General features: G+C 48.3%; 1 long non-coding RNA gene across 1 annotated transcript; it reads left to right on the top strand.

The window, feature by feature from the left end:
* The first annotated feature begins 2,042 nt into the window (after positions 1–2,042).
* Positions 2,043–5,349, top strand: LOC113456515. Its single transcript, XR_003377271.1, has 3 exons — positions 2,043–2,121; positions 4,086–4,164; positions 5,248–5,349. It is a non-coding gene; the product is annotated as an uncharacterized LOC113456515 (long non-coding RNA).
* The last annotated feature ends 4,896 nt before the right edge of the window (positions 5,350–10,245 follow it).

Genomic DNA, 10,245 nt, shown 5'->3' with positions numbered 1-10,245 from the left:
AGAAAGACAGAGAGACAGAGAGACAGAGAGAGACAGAGACAGAGAGAGACAGAGAAAGAGACACAGAGAGAGAGAGAGAGAGAGAGAGAGAGAGACAGAGAGAGAGAGAGAGACAGAGAGAAAGTATACAGGTACCAGCATACACCTGTAGAGCACAGCTTGTGGGAAATGATTCTCTCCTATCACATGGGTCTCAGGACTCAAACTCAAGTCATCAGGGCTGAGCATGAGGCACCTTCCCTGCTGAACCATCACTTGGCCCTACCTCACCTATAAAAGACGGGGTCTCTCGCTGATGGGGTCTCTCACTAGGAGAAAGCCAGAGTTTACCAGTGGGGCTAGGTTGCCCGCCAGTGAGCCTTTGGGATCATCCTGTCTCTGCCCGTCTGCTGCTGGGGATTACAAACCCATCTGTTTCTTACAGGATATTAGGATCAATTCTGGTTCATACGCTTACTTGGTCCCCAGTCCCAAGCGTCTCTCCTTTAGTGCCTCTGGTGGACGTCAGGCTGTTTGGCAAAGGGTGAGACCAAACTGCTGCCTTTGCTCCCACAGACACCAGTGGAAATGGAGCTGAGCCGGGGAACAGAGAGCATGGTAGAGCCAGGACACAGCTGGGTGGTTCAGGTCAGTAGCTGGAATCGCAAGGTGACCAAGTTGGGTGGAAAGGGAGTCCCAGGCAGAGGGTACAGGCAGAAAGCTCCCTTGGGAGGGAGACTGCAGGCAAGGAACACAATCAATTTCCTTCCAAAGAACAAGGGAGTTTTCTTCTCTTAAAGAAACATGGTCCCGTAATACCAGACTTCATATGGAAAAATGCAGAAGGCTGCACAGGTAAGAAAGTTTTGGAAAGGGGTAATGGGGAGAGGGAGGAGCTCTGGGCAGTAAGGGAGCGTGGAGAGCAACTGAAAATCCTGTGGATGAAGCCTTAGGACTTGGACCTCAAGCTAACCCAGACAGCTAGGGAACATTCGGTACTAAATATGGGACCCAAGGAGGGAGGAAACATGATTTACTCAAAAAGAGATGGGGGAAATGGTTATGTGTACAAGGTCAGAGCCATAGCCACATCTGAAATGGTGAAATGCATTACAGATGGGCTGGCATGAAAGGAAAACTCAAGGCTTTTTAAGATCAGGAGGAAAGCCCAACTGTGGGTACTTTCTAAGCACCACATCAATCAGATAAATGGAGAGAAAGGAAGGGATTTATGGACCCCAGTGACATGGAAACTCAAGCCACAAGCCGACAGAAACATTTCAACACTGAAGTGAAGGGTCACTGTCCTTATTTTACAAGAAGACCTTACAAAATATTAAGAAAAGGAGACCGCACAGACACGGGTAACAGATGTGAGCGTAAAAGCAGATAATGCCCAGGGAACAGGTAACACAGAGCATGCTCAGCTTCACCGCTGAAGGACGAGCACACACTAGGCGCCAGAGTGGCAAGGATTTCTAAAAGGGGGCTTCGGCAAAACGTGGCATGAATATTGAAAAAAAAAATGCTTTTCATCTTTGACCTCAAATTCTACCTTCAGAAATCTCTCTAATGGATAGAAATTTGAAAATGGACCACCATAGAAGGAATCCCCTTCCTGCAGGTGAGAGCTCACAGGGTAGAGTGTCAGCCCAGCACACCGGAGGACCTGAGTTTGAATCTCCAGAAGCTCCGAAAATGGGATGTTTGCACACACGCCTGTCATCTCAGTGGGATGATCAGGAGTTTAATGTCTCCCTGACCTCTGAGCCACTGGCTCACTTGGGCTACATGAGACTCTAAAACCCACTGCCACAGTGCAAAAATTAGATCAAAATTCAAGTGGACGCCCTCTGCTTTGGTGCTGTCCAACAGTGTTGTGATGATGAGCTGTTAGACCCGAGGTCACTAGTTCTGTGACAACAGACGAGTGTGTTGCTCAGCCTCTCTGGATCCTTACTTCATCATCTCCCAAATGGGATGTTGTTCTAGGTGGTGCATTGTGGCCCGTGACCCTTGCTGAATAACCGTCATTGTTACAACCTAGGTGGTGCTGATTTGACTGCCGATGCCTCAAACCAGGATGAGTTTGAGAATCCACAGAGACTCAGCATCCGGCAGAAGAAGAGGAAAGGAAGTGAGGTGAGACGCATTTCAGGAGGTCAGGGCTGGCCATCACACGAAGCACACCAAGCCCAGTGTTCTTGTGGGAAGAGAGCAGAGGCACGTCAGACACAGTCTTAGATCCCTGGGTCCAGCACTGACCAGTCTAGACCCAAGCCTGAAACACCAAAGCAAGGAAAGCACTGACCTCAAATGCTTGTGACCCTTCTCTCCTAAGGGAAGCCTCAAAGACACCCTGTGTCTGCCTCCTGCATGAGGGGTTCATTGCTGTCTCCCACCAATGGCCAAGGAGACACAGTCTTTCTGGAAGGACTTCTGGGCAGGGTGACTTTGAACTCTTTCCAGATGCCCACTAAAAACTCTGAAGGGAATGTGTACCACTAGATACGAAGGAAGACAGGCTGTCATGTGCCAGGAATAAAGAGGAATCTCTGTCACATTGTATATGGCCTGGCCTTGGCTCCAGGAAAGAGAAAGGGGAGCATGTCTCCAGTCAGTCACAGGTCAGCTCCCCCGGGGACTACAAAGTCCTGCTCACCAGATCAGTGAGTTCCAGGGCTCTGTCCCTGTGGTTCCTTCCATCTCTCGTCTCCATGTCCCTCCGGCTGACTCAGCCTGGCCAGAAATGCCAAGCTTTCTCCATTCTCCACCAAGAACTGGCTCTTCCAAAACACTGTATGGGTTCAGTTGTTTCAGAACAAGGGTTCCACTGGGTCAATTTGGTTCCTTGAGGATATTTGGTGATCTCTGAAGAGTTTCAGCTGCTGCCGCTGGAGTGGCATGCTATTGGCATTTAGTGGGTAGAGTCCAGGAAGAGCTAGGCACCCACACTGAGGCTGTGAAGGTCATGAACTTGGCTGACAACAGAGAAGTATCTGAGACTTCCCCTTCCCTGCTTCTGCACTCTGTCTCACTCTTCTGTGATTCAGGAAGAAAACAAATGCTCTTCCCTGTGCCGTGGCCTCCAATTAAGCATGTATCTTTAGTAATAAGAACACAGCTGCAGTAATAAGAACCTGCAGCTGATCAAATTATTTCTTCCAAATGCGGCAGACTTCCTCGGAGGAGACCTGATTCGTATGTTCACCTTCTGGCATTACCAAGTCAAGAAGAAATTCCATGTCTAGCACGTGGAAGAGGTTTAAGTCCTATGTTAAATAGTCTGCTTTCTGCCATTATCATGGAATGCCTGACGCTGGGCAGTATACGAAGACAAGAAGTTCCTTAATGCATGGTACTGGGGTGAACTGGCTCTGGCGTGGTCCTCTCGGCTACATGACCATATGGTGATTGATCGGCAAGGGTAGCCTGTTGAGAAGTAGAGGAACTCATGCCACCTTGTTCTTGGTGATTGAGGCTTTGAGGTGGCAGCATTCCCAGTGACGTAACCACTAGGACGTAACTAGACCCCACCTCTCAGAATTATAGCAGAAACCAAGCTTTTAGTACTGAGACTTTCTAGAACTATCAAATCATATTCAGTTCCCCAGCCTCAGAGCATATGGGGTATCAAGGGGCAATGAAGTAAGGATTATGGAAAGCACTGAGATTCCCCCATCCCTACAGCATGTGTGTGGGACAGTTGTTCCCAGCTACAGCATCTAGGGTGGAGAGCCATGTGGGGCAGAGCCACAAATGGAGCAAGGGAGCTTGCTTGGACAGTTGCTTCAGACGAAGTATGTTTGCTGGCGTAAACATGATCAGGCTCTCCTGCCCAAAGGCCTGAGGTTCTGATACCCCCCTCCTCTTCCCCACCGTCGGTCCCTACCACTTTACTCTCTATGGAAGCTGGTGGGCCTTTGATCGTGCAGAGTAAAATTCAGGGGATTCTTTTCCCTGCATATTTTACAAGCTATTTAAACAGACTCACATCACTGAGAAAGAGGCTTCAGCTTCCAACTGTGGAAAGAAAACATTTTATCCTCTCTGGAACTTCCAGAGAAGACAGAAGCCATTGGTCAAGGAATATTCTTTCCTTCCAGAAAACACAAAGAGAATGGAGATCCCCATGCTCTCAGCCACGGAATGATGATTATGGGAGCCGATGCATGTGTTAATTAGGTGAGTGTGGCCGTTCACACATACCTCAAAACATCATGTTGTAAGTAAATACACAAATCTTATCTGTCAATGAAAATTAATTGGAAAAACTCAAGAAGGTCTATTCTAGTTTCTTCTGTTTTGATGGTTGTTGTAGGGTAACGAAAACACCTTCAAAAACCAAGTGGTGGGGGACTGGAGAGATGGCTCAGAGGTTAAGAGCATTGCTTGCTCTTCCAAAGGTCCTGAGTTCAATTCCCAGCAACCACATGGTGGCTCACAACCATCTGTAATGAGGTCTGGTGCCCTCTTCTGGCCTGCAGGCATACACACAGACAGAATATTGTATGCATAATAAATAAATATTAAAAAAAACCCAAGTGGTGGGGGAAGGATTTATTCTGGCTTTAAATAAATAAAGGGATTTATTACAGTCCCAGGCAGCAGAGAAGTCACAATTGCAGGTACTTAAGACACTAGTCCAGTCGCTGGACACAGTCGAGAGCCCAGAGTGCTGGACGCAGGTATTGCTCACTCGTGCAGCTTCCTGCTCCATTCTTACCCAATCCTGGCCTCCTCCTAAAGAACAGTGCTGCTCACGGTGGGCCTTCCCATATCAACTAATTTAATGCCTGTCCTCCAGAGGCCAACCTGATGATATGGACAATTCTTGGCAGAGATTCTCTTCCTGGTGACTTGAGGGTGGGTTATGCTGTCAATTAAAGCTAACCATCACCATGTCTATCTGGGGAACTGGGCAAACAGTTCTGTTGTGACAGAGACTCTGGACAATTGGTGGTGGCAGTGAGATCTAAGAGGTCATGGCCGCCGGACAAGCAACCCAGGCACCCTTGATAAAATGAAAGCTGAGGTTGCCAAACTACAAACCCCAGCGGGAAGATTTTCACTATGGGAAGGCAGGAAGGAAGTTTAGAAATTCTCCCAGAAACAAAAGGAAGATTAAAAAGAGATGACTGGACTGGTTTAATAACAAGACATACTAATTAAAAAAGAGGCTGGAGAATTGTGGATAAAATAGAGGCAGAGGGTTGGGGAAGACAGACTCAGAAATACCGCAAGCTTTTTTCTTTGTTTTTCCTCCAGGGAAAGGCAAGGGCCTTCCTAGGAAGGGTGGATTCGGGCATTACCTGGAAGTCGGTCTGCCCCCGGAACAGACAGAAATAAGCCTTACTCAGGTCAGACTGCTCAGAGGACATTGGCAGGGTCTTCCTCTTGCCACAGTCAGGCTTAGAGAGAGCCTGGGGAAACGAGAGGCTTCATGAGCATTGTAGTCCTCACTGCAGACTGAAAAGCTGCTTGTGTTGTGGAGGAGGGGGCGGTTCTGTCTGTGTAGTCCGCTCTGTTGGGATAGATGATCGGGAAGCGAGCTCCCAAGTAAAGGGGTTGATGAAGATCTCCTGAGAAGATGGCCCTGCCATTGTCTAGACCGACAGGCTTGACACATGCTCCTCTGTGGCAGGGCTTGCACTGCTCTGAAGTGAGGGTGCTCATTCCTCTCGGCGGACTCCACCCATGCTGCCCTTATTCCCGCTCTCTCTTAAGGACAGTCTTTACACAGAGGCAACGGCAGCGTCTGTCTGCCTGCTCCTGCTGTGTGCCACCTGGGCCTGTGGTCTCACACACCTGTCCCCTGTCTGCTTGCTGCAGAGTGCAGGGTTTAACTCTTTGGGGTGGGCACGGACTGTGTGATGGGAACAGATGCACGCGGCCTATTTGAAAGGCAAACTCTGTCTTGATTGGAAGATGAAGGGGAAACTTGTTTCTGGGTAGCAGACACCAGGACTCCACGACAGTTCCCATGCATGCACCATCTCGCTGTCTGCTGCAGTTCTGGGGTCACCTACTGTGTGACCTCCTTCATGCACAAAGCTGGTTGCGGACAGAAAGGCATTGGCACCTGCTCCCACAGAACCAGTTCCAGTGGGAAGGAGGTGACCCCTGATCGGAAGCCCTGAACTTAACAAATCCCAGTGCCACGGCCAGCTGGAAGGGACTGAGGGGAAGACCGCAGGCTACTACAGATGCTGGACAGCCCACTCCATTCCTTCGGCTTTTGCAAACCCAAAGAAATTCTGTAACTTTGAAATCCTGAGCAGGAAATGGGGACCATTTAACCCTGGGAGACCAGATAACAGATAATCCTGAGATATCTTCAGAAGAAGAAAAGGGATCCATGGAGAAGATGATAAAATGGAGCAGCCAGACTTTTATTTTTAGCTGTTTATTATATGCAGTATTTATATATCTTTTATCAGGTACATATTTTATTTTACCATATTTTTAAGCTAGTCAGGGACATAAAACAAACACCGGGGACTGCTGGCTCAAGAGCAAAGCTGTCCTAGGCTCAGAGTTCAAATCTCTAGAATGCCTTGAGTCACCAAAACCTGCTGGGAACTAAGTGGCAGCTCAGACATGGGAAGCAGACTGGCAAGGACAGAGAGCGGTCCAGGCCCAGGTCCTGGAGACTCAGGAACAAGCACTGTGTGTGGTTTTGATTTGAATGCCCATAGCTTGTCTTCTCACGAGATTACGGTTGCAAGATTACCACAGTCATTGACTGTAGTGATATTTTGTTTGTGTTTTAACAAATAAAGTTTGCCTGAAGATCAGAGTGCAGAGCTAAGCCACTAGAGGCCAGGGAGTGGTGGCAAACTCCTTTATCCCAGGACTCAAGGGACAGACAGATTTCTGTTAGTTCAAGGCCACCCTGGGCTGCATAAGATTGAATCTGTTTATTCACAGTGATCCTAGCACTTGGGAATCCCACACCTTTAATCCCAGCACTAGGGAGGTGGAGGCAGGAGTGATATGGCTGGGCAGAGAGAAGAATACAAGGCCAGAGGAGACAGGAACTCAGTGCAGTCTGAGGTTTGGTGTATACAGTTGCAGTTGGGAGATGTAGTCTGAGAACAGGATCACTCCTTTGGTCTGAGCATCGGTAGAGGTAAAAGAACTCTCTAGTGTTTGGCTGCTCTGCTTCTCTGATCTTCAGCACTAACCCCTATGTCTGACTCAGGGTTTTTATTATTAATACCAATTAGAATTCATGCTATAACTGACCTTCATAAATTCTACCTTCACACCCTTAGTAACTTCTTCCCATGGTGATTCTGGGTCTGGCATGTGATGTTCTTAGACCAATTGCATGTCATCAAACATGCTATTGGAAGCTTGAAAAGTGCTTGTGTATTGAGGCTGGCCTTTTCAGATCATTGCCTCCCTATGAGGAATCACCTGAGCCAGGTGACAGCTGACACCAATCTGCTGATGTGTGAGGATGTAGTAATCCCAGAAGAAATGCCAGGTCAATGAGTTCAGGAGCGTGAGCCACAGAAGAGACGCTAACCCAGCCCTGCCTGAACCAGAATCCTGAGCAAGTATAGCAGCGGGGGTTTATTATGCAGCAACAGACAACGAGTCAGCCATGTCTAATGCCTCTTGTTACCTCATTCCTAGCACCTTGCCTTGTGTGTGATACGTGATCAACAAATGCGTCTTCCTATAGCTTCTGTTTAAGGAGAGACACAAAGGGAATGGAGAATAGTCTGGAATGGCTGTATCTGGGCCTCACGCTGTGGCTCAGCTAGGCATTTACTCTCGCAGTGACTCTCGTCTATTTCTGGATTGGAGAGTTCATACAATGAAGTCTAGGTGAGAACAGTTGGTGTGGATGGAGTTCATTCTCCTCTGACTACACCGTAAGGTCAGAAAAGTATCTTCAGCATTCAAAAGGGAGACATTTAACCCACTCCCCAACTTCATTCCTCATCCCTGTCTGGTGAGATGGCTTGAGAAGGCTTTAGGGAGAAGTCTGGGCATCAGCTGGACCAAACAGCATCTATTTCAGTGGTCCCTTCGTGGTCCCTTCGCTCCTCAGCTAAGTCTCTTTCCTAGGAACCATTCCTCCCAAGTGGCACAAACCAAAATCTCCCCAGAGGCGATTCATGGACCTGCACATATTTTCCTCCCTTCCCATGGACTGGAAAGAAGGAGAGAGGACTTCATAGAGCGAACTGCGCCCAAACTTCTTGGGAATTTAAGGTGTTTGTCTTTGACTCCAAGAGTAACTTGTCTATTGGCCCTGGGTTTACGGGTTATGGCCAATGATGTAAACAGTTTGTGAATGATTTTATGACTGATAAATGTAATTAAAAAGTGGAACAAATATACTGCGTGCTAACTGAAGCCCTTTTCTCGGAATGATTTATTTTATGAGTCATATTGTCCTTATCTCTTCTCCAGGGAGAGGGCATTCTGGCTGCTGTTCAGTTAGTTGCCAGGTTCTCTAGAACAACATCACCCTCTTTGCTGCAGAGAAGCACAGTGTGTGCAGAGTGGCCTTGACCTCGGGGGGAGGTTAGGCCTTTTCCTTCCTCCTGCAGCCTCTCCCACCCAGGGGAAGCAGCACTTGTCTCGGCAATTGATTCTGCAGGTACTCTTTCTAAAAATCCTCCATCAGCCACTACTCCACCAAGGTCAAAGCCCTGGGGACAGGTTTCCGCTGAGTGGCATCCCAGATGCTGTGTCTTTCCTCTGGGGCTTCCCAAGGCTGCCATCTGGGTACATGCCCTTGGATAGCTTCAGGCTTTTGGAGCACGTGGGACTTTGTCATGAATGGGTGTCAAAGACATGACCTTACAGGATCTCATGTGAAATTCTCTCACTGACTCATTCCTGTTAGACATAATCCCCAACCATCATCAGCAATCAGTCAAAAATCAACCTTGTAGCAAAGCAACGTCACGTGGAGTCTCTGGTCAAGCATATGAACAATTTACATATTAAACAGAAGAAAGTTGAATCAACAAGGACAGGAGGAAAGGACTGGAAGCGGATGCTGACAGAAGCAAATGGGCTCAAATGTGTTTCAGGATAGAGTCGGTGCCTCCAGGGTAGTTGGGCTGCAGACCCGAATGGATTTCAAAGAGAAATAAGAGGGAGGCATGATGGGGGATGGAGAGGTGGAACCAAACCAAGTCATTGTTGAGCGCAGACACTCCAGTTGGTGGCGAGCTGCAGAAGCTGCAGACAGGCTTGCAGCCCTGTTAATATGTAGCTGTCGTAACTAGGAGACAGTGGCGGCTGTGGGACTAAGCAAATGAATCAGGGTTAGGAAGGAAGTCAGAGCCTCCCCAGCAGAGAAAATGGGACACACACACAGAGTAGTGGAAACCGAGACAATCGCTCCCAAGTCTAGACTGCCTTTTGGGGTGTCAGGAACATTCACAATTGTTGCCCGGATTCCCCACAGAAGTTTCCATCTTTTCTTTCTGGCTTTGGCATCTCTGCCCACCTTGGAACAGGGGTGGGTAAAGTCCTCGATTTCTCTCCTGCGCATTAAAACTCGGGACAGGTCTAGGGGGCTGGCTCTGCAGGGTAAGGTGGTGCCACCAAACCTAAGCACCTGAGTTTGCTGCCTGAAATCCACAGGGAGCAATGAGAGAACCAATGCTTAAAAGTTGTCTGCTGACCTGCACTTTCATGCCAGAGCGTGTGTCCCCCTCCATATAACACGATAAATTAAATTAAACAAACAGCCCTAGGATGGAGAGATAGCTGGATTGATAACTTAGTGTACAGTTCAGATCCCCAGCACCCATGCTAAAAACCCAGACAGCCCTTGGGGGCCTCTGGCCAGGCAGTCTATAGGAGTCCATGAGCTCCAGGTTCACTGAGAGCCTCTCTGAGGAAACACAAGAGCAATAGAAGCATATGCCTGATGCACATCTCTGGCTTACACACTTGTGTGTGAGCTCCTTCACACACATGTGCACACAAACACATGTAAACACCCCCTCCCACCACACACATATCAACAAAATGAAACAAAAGCACACTACATTTCTCCACAGTGTCTCCTATCTACCTTCCCTAGGCTGTGCTGTTTGCTTCTCTCTGAACTTCAGTAGTGTAGAAGTGGGGTAGAGGAGCACACGGAGGAAGGAAGATCTCTGTGTAACACCACGGTGGACCTTGGTGAATGGTGGTCTGAAGGGAAGGAAGATCTCTTGTGTAACACCACGGTGGAACTCAGAGAATGGTGGTCTGAAAGGAAGGAAGATTTCTGTGTAACACCAC

This window comes from Microtus ochrogaster, chromosome 8 (genome assembly GCF_000317375.1).
Source record: "Microtus ochrogaster isolate Prairie Vole_2 chromosome 8, MicOch1.0, whole genome shotgun sequence".
NCBI classification, from domain to species: domain Eukaryota; kingdom Metazoa; phylum Chordata; class Mammalia; order Rodentia; family Cricetidae; genus Microtus; species Microtus ochrogaster.
Note: the sequence above shows the minus strand (reverse complement) of the source record. Positions and strands in the feature narration are given on the sequence as shown.